The following is a 17,545-nucleotide window of genomic DNA, read 5'->3' as shown; positions in this document are numbered from 1 at the left end:
TTAGGGACTATTTAGAAAAGCTGGACGTGCACAAGTCCATGGGGCCGGACGAGTTGCATCCGAGAGTGCTGAAGGAATTGGCGGCTGTGATTGCAGAGCCATTGGCCATTATCTTTGAAAACTCGTGGCGAACGTGGGAAGTCCCGGATGACTGGAAAAAGGCTAATGTAGTGCCAATCTTTAAAAAAGGGAAGAAGGAGGATCCAGGGAACTACAGGCCAGTCAGCCTCACCTCAGTCCCTGGAAAAATCATGGAGCAGGTCCTCAAAGAATCAATCCTGATGCACTTGCATGAGAGGAAAGTGATCAGGAACAGCCAGCATGGATTCACCAAGGGAAGGTCATGCCTGACTAATCTAATTGCCTTTTATGATGAGATTACTGGTTCTGTGGATGAAGGGAAAGCAGTGGATGTATTGTTTCTTGACTTTAGCAAAGCTTTTGACACGGTCTCCCACAGTATTCTTGTCAGCAAGTTAAAGAAGTATGGGCTGGATGAATGCACTATAAGGTGGGTAGAAAGCTGGCTAGAGTGTCGGGCTCAACGGGTAGTGATCAATGGCTCCATGTCTAGTTGGCAGCCGGTATCAAGTGGAGTGCCCCAGGGGTCGGTCCTGGGGCCGGTTTTGTTCAATATCTTCATAAATGATCTGGAGGATGGTGTGGATTGCACTCTCAGAAAATTTGCGGATGATACTAAACTGGGAGGAGTGGTAGATACGCTGGAGGGGAGGGATAGGATACAGAAGGTCCTAGACAAATTGGAGGATTGGGCCAAAAGAAATCTGATGAGGTTCAATAAGGATAAGTGCAGGGTCCTGCACTTAGGACGGAAGAATCCAATGCACCGCTACAGACTAGGGACCGAATGGCTAGGCAGCAGTTCTGCGGAAAAGGACCTAGGGGTGACAGTGGACGAGAAGCTGGATATGAGTCAGCAGTGTGCCCTTGTTGCCAAGAAGGCCAATGGCATTTTGGGATGTATAAGTAGGGGCCTAGCGAGCAGATCGAGGGACGTGATCGTTCCCCTCTATTCGACATTGGTGAGGCCTCATCTGGAGTACTGTATCCAGTTTTGGGCCCCACACCACAAGAAGGATGTGGATAAATTGAAGAGAGTCCAGCGAAGGGCAACAAAAATGATTAGGGGTCTAGAACACATGACTTATGAGGAGAGGCTGAGGGAGCTGGGATTGTTTAGCTTGCAGAAGAGAAGAATGAGGGGGGATTTGATAGCTGCTTTCAACTACCTGAAAGGGGGTTCCAAAGAGGATGGCTCTAGACTGTTCTCAATGGTAGCAGATGACAGAACGAGGAGTAATGGTCTCAAGTTGCAGTGGGGGAGGTTTAGATTGGATATTAGGAAAAACTTTTTCACTAAGAGGGTGGTGAAACACTGGAATGCGTTACCTAGGGAGGTGGTAGAATCTCCTTCCTTAGAGGTTTTTAAGGTCAGGCTTGACAGAGCCCTGGCTGGGATGATTTAACTGGGAATTGGTCCTGCTTCGAGCAGGGGGTTGGACTAGATGACCTTCAGGGGTCCCTTCCAACCCTGATATTCTATGATTCTATGATCTTCATGGTAATTTTATAGAGCTAAACTAAATATTTAACTTATAGCAATTCAGTGCTGACAAACATGTTCTGCAGGCTAAATTTGGTTTGGAGAATATTTTAAAACAGCCCTCCAAGGAATACAGATATCTTCCCACCTGACTTCCTGGGCAATGAACTGGCACCTCTGGGAGCAGCTCCACTTGTCAGGCTCTGCAAGGAAAAAGTAGTGGTGCAAGTAGTACAGATTAAGGTCCCAAACCTGCTTCCTCTGATTTCAGTGAAAGCGGGATCAGGCCCTAAGTGAGGTATGGTATTGCCTGATTTTATTATGGAGGCACTGGTCGCAAGTCAGTAGTTAATGCTGAAGATCATTTTGCAATTAAAGCAGGGATTCAACTTCTTTGTTTTGCTGGAAATATAATCTGCCTTGTAGAATGCTACAAGGTAAAAAAAAAATCTAATGTGTATTTAGAATCAGTTTTATCTAATCTGGGACGACAAACATTAAAATGTCATATTCATAATCACATGGTTATTGCATGACATCACTACAACATAGAGTTCAGGCTGATTGATTGCCTTAATTGTGCATTTCTTACCTTAAAATATTGGGTTTCTTTTAAATGTAACCCTAACTCTGAATTTCTTGGGTTTGTGATGCTTGCTTTTGGGATATTTACAATATCCCTGAAATGTTTTTTACCCTTATATTACTGATACCTACAATGAACCTTAACACCTTCTTATTGCAGGTTTTTGTCTCAGAATATAAGGCTTCAGTGGAGTTTTGCCATTTACACATGCAGATAATTTGGTCCAGAGTATGTAGTGAGAAGGATGGGAAAACAGAAAGGAATGGGATACTCCAGTCTAGAAAACAGGCCTGAAGAACTTTCAATTTATCCTTAATCATACAGAGGCTAAACCAGCTGATGTTGGGAGTGGCTTCAACCCCCTAATCTCACTAAACATTACTAGAAAAGAGTAGATCCTAATTATAATGTGCTCTCACTTTATGAAAAAATATTTTGAGAGGGAGATATGGTCTAGTGGCTTGAACACAAGAGCAGAGATCCAAAAACTCATGCATTCTAATACCCTGATATTGCCTCACTGTGTGGCCTTGGGAAAGTCACTTACCTGCTCTGCTTCTGGTTCCCCATGAGTAAAATGAGGCTAATAATACTCACCCCTATTTGGAGTTGAGAAGGATTAATTAATAAACCAAATTCTGCCCTCAGTTGTAGCCTAAGTCTGACTTCACCAGGGTTCCACAAGGCATGGCTGCAGACAGCATTTAGTCAGTCTGATAACATGAAATCAAAATGTTTTCCCAACATCAGACGAAAAACTGAAATAAAACGATAAACTTCTGAAAAGCATTTGCCACTATCTGATTTAGAACTAAATGAGTACACACGTCATCCATTTTCCCCCTCTGATAAAATGAATTTTATTCATTTTTTTCTTGAGTTCCTCAGATATGGATCATACTGTATTCCTTACTTCTTGGGGTTTGATTTCCCAATACAGCATGTTGGATACTTTTTTCAGATGATCCAATGGACTTTGCTGTTCTGAACTTATGAGAAATTGCTGAGCGTTAACATAATTTTTGCTATAAAAAGAACAGCCAAAAAAAGAGACCATTTTACTCTGGAGAAAATCCATTTGGATGCACTTACACTTCTGCTGGAAGCCCTAAACCGCTTGATCCAAGACACTCACTAAAAAAGAAACATAATTTCTACTTAAAGCCAACTGATGCAACTTTTCCCTTGGAGATTACATCACTTTGGTTTCATGTTATGTTTTCCACCCTGATCTCTCTAGTAAAGTGAAACTGTAGCAGAAACATATACACTTTTATTCATTGAAAAATCTACATTCAGTACTACTGCAAAACTGAGGCAGAGACACTGAGGGAAGTAAAAAAAGCACTTGAACACACAGGGTTGACATGAGTACGTATATCATGTAAAATTTGCCATTATGTGTATATTAGACACAACACACACACACGGCATAATGGAATCTCCAGCATGAAAATAAAGATAAATGATAAGTTTAAATTCAACACGACCATTATTATAGAATATCTATTTTAGTCTCTCTCTCACAAACACACACACAAACACATATTGAATGTAGTACAAAAAATTACACTGAACCAATGGAAAGTTTGCACAATTAAGCACACACATCAGGAAATGACCCCTTGTGTGTTTACGTTACAACACAGTCTTAAATTACACGATCACATGCTATTTCTCAAATAACATCATATACAAAGTAAGCTTCCAAGAGCAATACCAACTCATCATGTTGTATCTACTGAAGATTTCTTTCTATAATGGAGAAAGTGTATTGCGTTTTTAGTCTTTTATATATCAAAAATAGCTTATGGAATTTTGCTCAAATGTTACAAAAAATTCACCTCCAATCCAAAAGATGATTTTCCAGGAAAGTTATAAGCATTTGAAAATAGGAGGTCATAACAGAAAGTGTTTTTCACCCTTAATTATAATGTGTGATACCAACATCTGCTATAAATAAAATATATTTGGGTCTCCAATGTATTCTTTGCTTTCTGGTCTAAATTGTTGCACAGTATTGTTCTGTTAAACAGTTGCCATGTTTCACCCCAGAGGTGGAATAAGTACAGAAGTATTTACACAAAAATATATTAAATTAGCTAAAGCAGACTGAGAGTCCTACAAGTATATTAGTTCACTTCCCTGCAGGTGATTTCCTGCTCCAGATGATCAGCGAGTTCCTGTAAAACAATAACCAATAGACACCCCTTCATGGAAGAGACATGGATATTTAAGGCTCCAGGAATGTAGATAAATAGATAAGTAAGTATAGGAACTCAATTAACAGGCTTTGCATTTAGCAGTAGCTTGATGCAACTAAGGAACTTTCATTAACCATGAATCACATCAAAATGTATATATTCTCCTCCCCAGTACAAGCTAATAAATAAAGGAAGCTGAATGACAGCAGCCTTGAACACAGTCAGAGAATCTTATCATAATGATACATTTTGCTTCCAAGAGCTTTGCATAACTCTTAGTTGAACAAGAATGGTCAGGCCCTGTCTGCAAAGACAGAATGAAGAATTCCAATTATTTATATTTATCATAGTGGCAGTGCATCATGCAATACAGATATAGTGTGCATCAAAATAGCACTCCTGAGAAAGCACCCACTTCCTAACAGGAAAAAACATAAGTCAAAGACAGATGGCCCAGTCAAAATCTATTCACTGCAATAACATGATATGATTTATCATTCAGGAATACTGCCCTTCTGCCATCACCCTAGGAAAGTTAGGGGCAGATCCTGGTCCCACTGACATCTACTGCAAAAATCCCTTTCATTTAGCAGAAGCAGGCCCTCCATTAGTACAATGCAGAAAAAAGGTCAGTGTGGTCTAGAGCACTGAACTTGGATGGAAGAGCAAGTCACTTCCCCTTTCTGTGCCTCTGTTCCCCTGCCCATCCTTTGTCTGTTTTGTCTATTTGTTCGGTAAGAATATCCCTATGTGTCTGTACGTTGCCCACTACAGCGAGGTTCAGATCTTGATTGAGGTCTCCAGGCACTACTATAATACAAATAATAATAAGAAAAATAGCAACTAATGGGAAGATCATGACTTACAATATTGCATGTCTTGGACATGCGTTGCTTGTTACTGATTCTTTCCTGCTCCTGTTAAAGTCAATGCAAAGCTCCCATTAGTCTCAATGGGAGCAGACTATACATTCTGAATATTTTTAAAAGGCAAAAACTATCTAGTTTGTATGAGATACAGCATTTTATTTCCTATGGAAATTTCAAATTCCCATGAAATCTGTAATGTAGTCAATCTCATGCCACGATTTACATCAATTTCATAGAACAATTTCTCTTTAGGGACAGAGTAGCAGCAGCGCTAGTCTGTATTCGCAAAAAGAAAAGGAGTACTTGTGGCACCTTAGAGACTAACAAATTTATTTGAGCATAAGCTTTCATGGCACTCCTTTTCTTTAGGGACACAGGCACCTCGGACACTTCGTATGCTGCATTAGTAACTCAAGTAATCTGGCCAATAATGGTTACATCAAAAATAATATTTTCCATTCTCACATACTGTTAAGTTGTAAACTATTCCTTTGATACATAGACATGGATTTTTTTATGACAAACATATGGAAAGTCCCAGCATGCATGCTTTGTTTATATCTTTATATAAGATAACTACTGAAAGGACCAATTTCCAGAAGATGCCTTTTGGGACATGTCAAACATATGGTATACCAAAGATATCTTCAAGCACTGTACTTTGGATGCTATTCTGTTTTCTTTATGATGTATTTTGTCTAATAATCCTCTTTTTGCTCTTTTCCCAGGGCAGACATCACTCTGGTTGCTGTGCCTTGAACTCCATCAATAATTTGATAAGAGCTCACAAAATCCACACAGTAAAAAAAGCGAGGCTTTTCTGGTTCTAGAGAATTCCTCACAATAACACTGTCTTGTTTTAAATCATTATTCCATCAATGCCTCCACTTTGAGATTTTTCAGTTGGTATGAAGATGTCCTCGCCTTCAGTTCTGAAGAAGAGGGGAGGATGCAGGCATACAATAAATAGTTCTACATTTGCATATCAGTCAGGGCATTATGTCATTCTTTTTTTGATGTTTTATGGCATTATTCTCACCTGTTCCTTTGGAGGAACTGTCACATTAAGAAGTCCCTTCATACCTAAAGACTTTAATCCCCAGCCTTTAGATCAGAGGTGGGTAAACTACAGCCTGCGGGCCACATCCGGCCTGCGGGACCATCCTGCCCAGCCCCTGAGCTCCTGGCCTGGGAGGCTCACCCCTGGCCCCTCCCCCGCTGCACCCTCTCCCTCACAGCCTCAGCGAGCTGTGCCGCCGGCGCAATGCTCTGGGCGGCCGGGCAGCACAGTTGCAGAGCCACGGCCTGACCCGGTGCTCTGGGTGGCACGGCTGTAGTGCCACCAGCCACCGGTGCTCCAGGCAGTGTGGTAAAGAGGCGGGGGGGTTGGATAAAGGGCAGGGGAGTTTGGGAGCTGTCGGGGGTGCAGATAGGGGTCCGGGCGGTCAGAGGGCAGGGAACAGGGGGGTTGGATGGGGTAAGGGTCCTGGGGGAACAGTCAGGAATGAGGGAGGGGGTTGGATGGGGCAGCAGGGGGCAGTCAGGGGTGGGAGGTCTGGGAGTGGTCAGGGGACAGGAAGCAGGGGGTGGTGGATGGGGCAGAAGTCCTGGGGGAGACGTCAGAGGGCGAGAAGCGAGGGGGGGGGTCAGATAGGAGGCGGGGGCCGGGCCACGCCTGGCTGTTTCAGGAGACACAGCCTCCCCTAACCAGCCTTCCATACAATTTTGGAAACCCAATGTGGCCCTCACGCCAAAAAGTTTGCCCGCCCCTGCTTTAGATAAATGGATCTACCTTCCATCAGCATTTTTCCACCTATCTGCTTCAACCTCACACTGCATGGAAGAGTCCTATTTACATGTATGCTTATTCCCCCCTAGTGACATTGCTCCAGCCACTTCTTCCCACCTCAGATACACTTTCCGGGGCCTCAGAGAAGTGCCCCCTTTCAATTCGTTTTTTTTTTTACTTTCTATCTTATCTCTATGTCAATTTATGCCTGCTTTGGAGAAATCTGACCCTGGTATCTTCTATTAGAAAAACAATAACAAAGCACACTGGAAACTATTTTCGTATTGCTTTTAATCGTACCACAATAACGTCAAATTCCTTTGTGGTACTCTGATCAGACCAAACTGCAGTGTCCTCTTTATATACACATATTTACATAACATACATTATGTATGTGTGAATAAACATAGTCCCTTGAGTCTGTACCATTATGCAGTTTTAATTCCTATTGGACCAAGAGTTAACATACAGCAGCAGAAAATGCCAAAGCCCAGATTCTGCTGTGATACACCACAATAAATATTATTTATTTTCACTGATGACAACGGAATCAATCTAGTTTTGCATTGAGGTAACAGAGTAAAATTTGGCACCATTATAAAATCAAGGAAGACAGCAACTAGACTCCACCTTTTACAGTTCAACAAAATGTGTCCCTTCATCTAAAAATACACCAGAAGTTTGTGTGTAAGGGTTGCCTTTTTATTCTTTGTTTCAATTTTACTTCTAGCTACAGCCCACTCCCAACTGTACATCACAAACAAAAGCAACTGTTTAAAGAAATGCTATAAAAAGGAACACCCTGGGCAGCTCAACAACCTGCATGCTGTAAAATTATAATAGGAAGAATCCGTTTTTTTCTGTGCCATTTAAAAAATATGGCACCACCACCATTTAATCTCGTGTACCATATGGTATTGTCATCTATTGCATGCATGAGCTGGCATGGCGTTTCATTTATTTTTAGAAACTTTATATTTCCAGTCCATTTTACACATACATTTTGTAAATGAGCAGGTAGGAAATATCCCATGGAAGCAACTGCATTCTTCTAGAAGTACAACAAAAGGTGTCCAAAGAAACAGCAGTTTATTTTTACAGTGAAACCAGCAGCCCTGCGTTTGTGCCAAATTTAGAATACAATTTAGGGATTTCTATTGGTACAAAACTGTTGGTGAATATTCTTTAGAGGCTTCAAAGATCACTTTGCTATTAGAAACTCTGTCTGGATCCTCAGACATACATGTAAACACACAAACGGGTTGCTGACCACCTGTACTTTGACCAAAAATGAAAACTGAAGGCCATGGGGGTGGGAGTGTGTCTTGAAAAATTTAGATTAGCATAGAGGGAATTTGAAAATAGAGAGAGGCTGGTACCTCTCTAGCCATGCTCTTGAAGTTTTGCACTGGGGAATGGTGAGAAAGTAAATCTCATCCATGGCCGCTGCGCTAATGGAGCAAGTTGAAATTATTCTGAACAAGCTGAGAGAAAGAAATGAAACACAAAGAATCCCAGCCCTGTTAAAACATTTTCAAAATTCTTTAATCCAGCAGCTCTTTAGACACTAGATGTTCTTAAAATTCACCCTCTAAACTCTTCAGTGGTGAAAAGGATATATGCACCCAGAATACTGAAATTCTCCTACAAGGCAACGGACAAAGGAAAAGAAAGGAGAATCCGCAAAGCCTACCAATTTATACACCTAACAATATGGGGATATTCTTTCCCTGTTGTATTAGGATTGACATAGACAAAGGTATTAAGTGGAATTTTAAAATCCAATCAGCATTAGAGATATTTGCTAAAAGGGACATTCAACACGGAGTTATCTAAAGCTGAATTATTGTTTTCTACAGCCTTGTCTGCATTTCAGAGTCTTGTCACAAAAGGCAGCTTTTGTCAACAAAACAGTGAACGTGTACACTCTGTGATGTGATTTTGACAGCAAAAATGCTCTGTTTTGGCAACCAAATAAAACCACCCCAACGAGAGACATAAGGCATGTTCCAGGATTTACTTCACTTCTCCAATGCAGAGAAAAGGGAACCAAAGAAGCAGAGGGAAGCCGAAAGGCAGGACAGAAAAGAAAATCAGGAGTCTGTTAAGGACGCTACTGAGCAGATGATGAAAGTCATGGAGGAGCAAACACAGATGCTGAAGTTCTTAATAATGCTGCAGACTGATCAGATGCATGCCCACCCTCTCCTGCAGCACATTCAGAACTCTTTTCTGTGCCACCCCAAACTCCACCCACACAGTCCTTTCCATTTTCCGGGACTTCTCAGTTTCCCCTTCACTCCACCCCATCGGACAACTTTCAAAATGATAGCTGGACCTACACACAGCTCTGAAAGTTTGTCCTTCCCTGGTGCCTCCTTTCCCACCAAGCATCTTTGTCTGTGTGTGCGTGTGTGTTGTTTCTTGCGCAATAAAAGCCAAGTTTTTGAATAGTAACTCATCTTTGTTTCCTGCAAATTGAGATAGCAGGCAGTACCAATACATACACAGGCAGTTTAAGCATTTGCTTAATGGAATGTAAGACCACAAATTTCACCATTGCTTCCTAGGAAACCTACATGTAATGTAACATTGCAGCACAATCACAGAGATATACATTACTGGTTCTCATTTTCTAAGTGTTGCTTCAAAGCCTCCCTGATTTGAATTGCCTCCCTGTGGGCCCCTCTGATAGCTCTGGTATCTGGCTGCTCAAAATCAACAGCCAAGCAACCTGCCTCAATACTCCACCCCTGAGCAAACCTTTCACCTTTAGCTTCACAAAGATTATGCAATGTACAATACATGGCTATAACCACGGGAATATTATCCTCATTGAGATCTAACCTGCCATAAAGGCATCGCCAGCGTGCCTTTAATCTTCCAAAGGCACATTCCACTGTCATCTGGCACCTATACAGCCTGTTGTTGAACCACTCCTTGCTGCTGTCCAGGTTTCTCATGTAAGGGTTCATGAGCCATGGCTGTAAGGGGTACGCCAGATCTCCCAGGATCACTTATGGGCATTTCAACATCCCCCACTGTAATCTTCCTGTCTGGAAAGAAAGTCCGCGCTTGTAGCTTTCTATACAGGCTTGTGTTCCTGAAGATGCATGCGTCATGCACCTTCCTGGACCACCCTGCATTGATGTCAGTGAAATGCCCACGGTGATCCACAAGTGCCTGCAACAACATGGAGAAGTACCCCTTCCTATTGATGTACTCTGTCACAAGGTGATCTGGTGCCAAAATTGTAATGTGTGCCACCTATCGCCCCTCCACAGTTACGGTAAACCATTTCTGCAAAGCTGTCCACTATTTCACCCACAGTTCCCAGAGTCATGATTCTTCGTAGCAGGATACGATTAATTGCCCTGCACTCTTGGATTAATGCAGCCCCAACAGTCAACTTCTCAACTCCAAATGGATTCAGGACCATGGTAGCAGTCTGGAGTTGCTAGCTTCCACACAGAGATTGCCAAGGGCTTCTCTACCTATAGGGCAGCTCTCATTCTGGTGTCCTTGCACCGTAGTGCTGGGGCAAGCTCCACACATGCTTTCAGGAAGGTGGCTTTCCACATCCAAAAATTCTGTAGCCACTGCTCATCACCCCAGACCTACATGACAATACGATCCCACCAATCAGTGCTTGTTTTCCGAGCCCAGAAGTGATGATCCACTTTCTGCAGCTGTTCCATGAATGCCAAAAGCAATCTAAAGTTACTCCTATCCATATCAGACAGCATGTCAGGCAACTGGGAGTTTTCTTCAGTTGGAAACTTCATGATTAACTGCACTGCCAGCCACAATGTCTTAATGACAGGTATCAGAGCATAGGAGAGCAGTGCAGGATTCATCCCTTCTCACAAAGATGCTGGAGTGCATAGCAAACAAGGGATGTTGAAAAATGCCATGAAAGCTGGAAGCCCATGGAATGCTGGGACAGAAAACAATGCATCATGGAACATTGAGCCTGGTCCCAAGATGCACCATGATCCGCTCCATCTTCCCACAAGACCTAGTGATGGAAGATGTTGAGCTGGACTGTGGGATAGGTACCCACAGTGCATTGCTCACACTGTCAATGATAGTGCCCCAACTGTGGACACACTCTGCCTACAGAGGGAGCGAGTGTGAACATGCAATACCGACTTTTATTACAGCGCTTTTTGAGTGTCAACATAACTTTCGTTGACAAAACTCTGTACTGTAGACAAGGCCTAAGACTAGCATTTAGCTGCCTTTAGTTCATTGCTTCCCACTTCAATTTGATGCCCAGCTTGCACTACCTGCAGGTGATGTCAACACATAGGAAGCCACAGTTACTGCCAAAAGAGGTTACAGATTAAAGACACAATGCAACCAGTAAGTGTAACAAATAATAAAAGGAAAAAGAATGAGGAGTACTTGTGGCATCTTAGAGACTAACAAATTAATTTGAGCATAAGCTATTGGGTTAGTGCTACAGTGCTAATAAGCGATGGTCACATAAACACCACCCTATACCAGAAACCTACTGACCGCTATACTTACTTACATGCCTCCAGCTTTCATCCAGACCACACCACACGATCCATTGTCTACAGCCAAGCTCTACAATACAACCACATTTGCTCCAAGCCCTCAGACAGAGACAAACACCTACAAGATCACTATCAAGCATTCTTACAACTACAATACCCACCTGCTGAAGTGAAGAAACAGACTGACAGAGCCAGAAGAGTACCCAGAAGTCACCTACTACAGGACAGGCCCAACAAAGAAAGTAACAGAACGCCACTAGCCATCACCTTCAGCCCCCAACTAAAACCTCTCCAGCACATCATCAAGGATCTACAACCTATCCTGAAGGATGATCCCTCACTCTCACAGATCTTGGGAGACAGGTCAGTCGCTGCTTACAGACAGCCCCCCAACCTGAAGCAAATAGTCACCAGCAACCACACACCAAAAACACTAACCCAGGAACCTATCCTTGCAACAAAGCCCATTGCCAACTCTGTCCACATATCTATTCAGGGGAAACCATCAAAGGACCTAATCACATCAGCCACACCATCAGAGGCTCGTTCACCTGCACATCTACCGATGTGATATATGCCATCATGTGCCAGCAATGTCCCCCTGCCATGTACATTGGCCAAACCGGACAGTCTCTATGTAAAAGAATAAAGGGACACAAATCAGACGTCAAGAATTATAACCTTCAAAAACCAGTCAGAGAACACTTCAGTCTCCCTGGTCACTCGATTAAGACCTAAAAGTCACAATATTACAACAAAAAAACTTCAAAAACAGACTCCAAAGAGAGACTGCTGAATTGGAATTAATTTGCAAACTGGACACCATTAAATTGGGCTTGAATAAAGACTGGGAGTGGATGGGTCATTACACAAAGTAAAACTATTTCCCCATGCTTATTCCCCCTCCCACCCCACTGTTACTCACACCTTCTTGTCAACTGTCGGAAATGGGCCATCCTGATTATCACTACAAAGGGTTTTTTTCTCCTGCAGCTAATAGCGCACCTTAATTGATCACTCTTGTTATAGTGTGTATGGCAACACCCATTTTTTCATGTTCTCTGTGTGTGTGTATATATATATATATATATCTTCCAACTGTATTTTGGAATTTTGGAATGCATCTGATGAAGTGGGTTTTAGCCCACAAAAGCTTATGCTCAAATACCTTTGTTAGTCTCTATGGTGCCACAAGTACTCCTCGTTCTTTTTGCTGATACAGACTAACACGGCTACCACTCTGAAATAAGAGGAAAGGAAGACTAGGGTAACAGCAGTAGCATCATGCAGTTGAACAGGCTAGTAGCAAAAATAACCTGATAATCCCCAACCATTGACAAGTTTTCTTTTATAACTGTTACTATTGTTTACAATATGCTTGTAAATCACCTAGAATTGAGCATCCCTGCTGTTTACCTTGTGTGTGTAAATAGAAGAGACAGTGAGACATTCTGAGGGGAGGCATCATCATGTGGATAACATACCTCCCTGTGTCTCATTTTTATCAGACCCAGAAGGTCTGATGCCTTTGCTTTTCCAGTGTTTGACAGAGATTGGCAAATAGACGAGACTGAGCTGACAAACTCAATCCAGGTAAGACGCAGCCGTTGCAAGTGGGGTAATGGAAGGTATAGTGGAGCCAGATACTGACTCCCCAGTGGGGGAGGCAAGGACAGTCTTTTTGTTCTGTGTTTCTACATCACCTAGCCTAATGGGTTCTCGATCCTGGACTCGAGTTTCTAGGTGCTACTGTCATACAACAATAAATAATAATTTGGAATTATTTTCTCAGGTGGCATTAATAGCTGGGTTTACTTCCTTCCCGCTGTGTATAGCCAGGTATTTGCAATCTCTTCTCTCAGGTCCAAACCTCACCAGGTATCCATGCCTCTATGACTTGCAGAGTGGATGCTTTAGCTAGTGCAGCCTGCAGCTTCCTGCTGGCTTGCTGCAGCAATACACAGGCTGCCTACTGTGCCAGTTCCATAAGCTGTACTTTTTTCTTGTTTGTATCCTGGTGGAATTCAAGGTCTTCACTTTCTCTATAAATCCTTATAGGGCCGGAGTCCCAGCTGTCTGAGGATACATTACACAATCCACGGCAGTGAGCCTCCCAGCCCAGGCCAATAGACTCAGGCTCACACTAATTCACTAAAAATAGCTGTATAGAAAGTTCAGCGTGGGCTGGGGCCCTGAAGCCTAGGGATGCTTTAAAGCCTGAGTTCCAGCCTGAACTGTAATTTCAAAGCACTGTCTAACACAGTTATTTTTAGAACACTAGTGTGAGGCCCTGCAAACCTGAATCTCTTATCCTGCCTGGGAGGCTCACTGCTTCAGGCTGTGTAGATGTTCTCTGAGAGACCATGTCTCTCCTCATGTACCACCAAAGCAGTTAGAATCATGTGAAGCACTGGGGCAACAGTTGGCACTCTGGTCTGGCAGAGCCCAAGTTTACTCACCTTTAAGGTAAGTTACAAGGGGAAGAAGGATGGCCTTGTGGTTAAGGCACTGGATTGGTAGCTGGAAATCTGGGTTCCATTCTGGCACACTGACAAATTTTGTGTGATGGAGCAAGTCTCTTAACCTCTCCATGCTTCAGTTTTCTATCTGTAAAGTTTATATCATTTCCCTACCTTAAACAGTTACTCTGATTAATTTTTGTGAGGTGCTCAGATACTGTCATGACAGGGACTAGGCAGGTACACAAGTAGATCCATCTCTTTGGTCTCTGTCAGATGGAAGCCCAGGTAGGAGGGTATGCAATTGTATCTGGAAAGGGAGTCTTCTGCTTTAAAGTCATTTGTTTTTTAATCATGCACATACTCCCAGAGGCCTTATACAATTAAGAACATTTAAACTATTTAAATAAATGAATTAAAAATACACAATTACCTGTCACCTATAAATGGCAGTTATCACAAACCATCAATGACTCACTCTTGGATATAAACAAATTCTTATATCAATATATAATTTTCACTTGGTCATAAATTTAATGAGTATGTCTCTGCATTACAAGATTATCTTCCTTTGGAGGTGTGCTTATGTCTTATATCAGATTGGTGATGAACAATGTACTGGTAAAGGCTGTTGGCAGCTCAGATGTTTTGCCATTCAATTCTATTGCCTGGATGTTTATAGCATCATATTTATAGTGCCTATTTCAATCACTATTCTAAATAGGACATTGGAAAATGTTTGAAGACATAGTAGATTTCAAAAATAAAAGTAGACAAGGTAGGTGCTGTGGCACTTTTAATGGACCAACAAATGAGTTTTCATACAAAATCTTTTTGGCTAAATGATTCTCTCTCAAATTGCCTGCAGCCGTATCACCCTGAATTGTTATTTAAATAACACATACAAGATACATACTTGGATGGGAGACCTCCAAAGAAAACCTTAGTGTTTGGAGAAGAGGTGTTAGCGTGGACTCTTCTCTTTGAGCCAGTACTAACCAGGGCTGTGCAGAGACAGGTAATTCCATTTCACAGTGGATTTTGATATTTCAGAATATGCTTTCCTTCTAATTAGGAACAATAGCCAAAAATTCTCCCTGAAACAGAATGGCTGTCCTAGAGCTGCGGACCCTAGAAGCCCTCAGGTCCCCAGCGCAATCCACCTGACAGGCTGTTCCAGGACTGCAGCCGCTGGATACCTTAGAGTCTCCAGCCTCAGAAGCCCTGGCGGGCAGCAGCTAATCGTCAAAACTTTGGCAAAATCATCTCTGTGAAATGTTCCAATCTCGCAGCATTAGCAAATTCTGATTAAACTAATTTTTCTGATCAGCTGTAGCACTAACCCAATAGCTTGTGCGTCATGGGGCACAGTGCTGTCAGAAATGGCATAGTTCAGCTGGCACGGCAAACCATGTTCATGACACCTTCAGGTAATAAAAGCTTCCATGCAACTTTTACAAGAACAACTTTTTTTTGCAATCCAGTTTGGGGCAGTGCATTCTTCCCTTGTCCTGTCAGTAGTACGATTTAAAGTCCAAATTCAATCTAACCTTTAGACTGAGGGCTCCCAACCCAACAGTACTGCAGTAGAAACTGATTTTTAAATGCACAGCAATAATTTCCTACATTAATTCATGTGGTTCAACAAAAAGAATTCTAAAAAATACTGACAACAAAAGGGGGAAGCAGAGATAGTACATCACTGAATAGCATTATGCTTCTTTGCTATTTGTAGCTGGTGCTTAATTACTATGGTGATGGGTGTATTGGATATGTGACGATAGAAAAGGAAGACAGATAGATAGATGTTTCATGTGTGCACTGAAAAGAGGACTTATATCTTAAAATTCAATCCTGTCTCTTGCTTTTTGGTTGGTTTCAAAAACAAGATATGAGTTTTCAAGATAAGTGTTCAAATGTATAGATAGGAGTAGATCCTCAAATAGTGTAAATAGTCATAGCTTCATTGATGTTAATGAAGATCTGCCCCATATATTTTAAAGGACTTGTGGAAATAAACTAGAATAGATGGGGCAGTGGGTAGGGTGGAGGACACTTAGGCTTATCTGTAATTAATTGAGAACATAGGTGCGATGTTCAACCTTTTCAACCTAGTTCTTGAGAGCCAACTGTTCACATCACAATCCTGAATCAGGCTTTGGAGTGGCCTTTGATTGTCAGATTTCTCTATATATTGCTGACGCTGATACCATAATGTGAATAATGCTGGCTGCGTTTGAATCTTGTTACGATCCTTGGTCAGGCCACAGTGTTTGATGCCTGGGACTCACTTCACCCTAACTTGTTTTACGTGTGTGTTAGCTGAATTCATGTGTGTTAGAAATGTTTAATGTTAAGAGCAAGGGGCAGGGAGTCTAGAGGCTCTGGTTTTTATCCCAGACTCTTCTACTGACTCATTGTGTGACCTTGAATAAGGCACTTTGTTTCTCTGGTCCTCATTTGTGTAGAAGGCACAGGTGAAATAGCAGTGACGGGTGAAATAGCAACATGATCAGAATGATCATGAACCTCATTGCCTCCAGAGCAACATGCAAAATACGCTTCTTTCACCAACCTGCCCACAAGAACAAACACCAGATAAAACTGTTCACAGCAAACAAACAAAAAGTCCAGACTGTATTGGGGAGAAAAGAGAATAATCTCTCTGTACTGGTATACTTTATAATTTTGGGAGACTTTCAGATATCAGAGTTATGGAACATACCAGAGCTTAGATAGACAGACAAACAGATGTGCATGTAAACAAGCCTTCAAAACTTCTGCAATGCTTTGCTATAGCAATACTCAAAAAAGAATGGAGCAAGTACAAGAAAGGAAAACTTGGTAGATAGCTGGGACAGACTTGACAGGCTCTTACTCCTCCAATCAGTGTTCTTATTTTCATATGTTTCTATCAGCTATACAATGACCTAATTGTGCTTCCACTGTACTCAATGGCAAATCTTCCATTGATTTCAATGAGACCAGGATCATGCCCTTACTGAAAACAGCACTTCCTGCATACCAGCAATGTCAAAACCCGTTTAAATCCTAATTAACATTTCTATAATTTACAAAGGGTTTATGTCTTTAAAACCACAGGACACCTACTGTACCAACTGGCTCTACCTTTTGAAGTCTAAGCCAGTTATGAATTCACCCCCTGAAGGAGAACCCAGAAAAGAAAGGAGTCTAAACAGTATGTAATACTTGCCAGTCTTGCATTTGCCTTTCTAGGCTCCCAATGATCTGATTTTAAAAATCTTATTTTTTCCCCACTATTAAAAAAAAATTACCAATGCAGTGCTGTTATGCTGCACATCTGAGCGATTAACTGATCTTCACTAACACAGCACCTGAGCACCAAATTAAACAACAGTAGGAACCAGGGATTGCAAAAGCCATAGAAAATTGATCTTTTGTGGTACCACAACCTAATTTGGCATGAAGCTCAGACATGCCATCTTTATTGAATCAGACCATGAACATTTCTGTCTCAGAATAAGATAAAAGCTACTGCACCACTTAGTCTGCATGAGCACACAGCAATA

The 17,545-nt window shown here is 41.9% G+C and overlaps 2 protein-coding genes across 2 annotated transcripts in view; one reads left to right on the top strand and one right to left on the bottom strand.

Moving 5' to 3' along the window:
- Positions 1-17,545, bottom strand: part of KALRN (kalirin RhoGEF kinase) — a 765,876-nt gene that overhangs the window by 707,172 nt on the left and 41,159 nt on the right. The gene's annotated exons all lie outside the window — the stretch shown is intronic.
- ROPN1 (rhophilin associated tail protein 1) overlaps positions 13,965-17,545 on the top strand; it is a 103,159-nt gene continuing 99,578 nt past the window's right edge. Inside the window, exon 1 of the mRNA XM_084643225.1 lies at positions 13,965-14,001. The gene's annotated coding sequence lies outside the window, so the exon portion shown is untranslated. The remainder of the gene's footprint in view (positions 14,002-17,545) is intronic.

The sequence above is a fragment of the Lepidochelys olivacea genome (genome assembly GCF_965140295.1).
Source record: "Lepidochelys olivacea isolate rLepOli2 genome assembly, chromosome: 11".
In the NCBI taxonomy this organism is placed as follows: Eukaryota; Metazoa; Chordata; order Testudines; family Cheloniidae; genus Lepidochelys; species Lepidochelys olivacea.
Note: the sequence above shows the minus strand (reverse complement) of the source record. Positions and strands in the feature narration are given on the sequence as shown.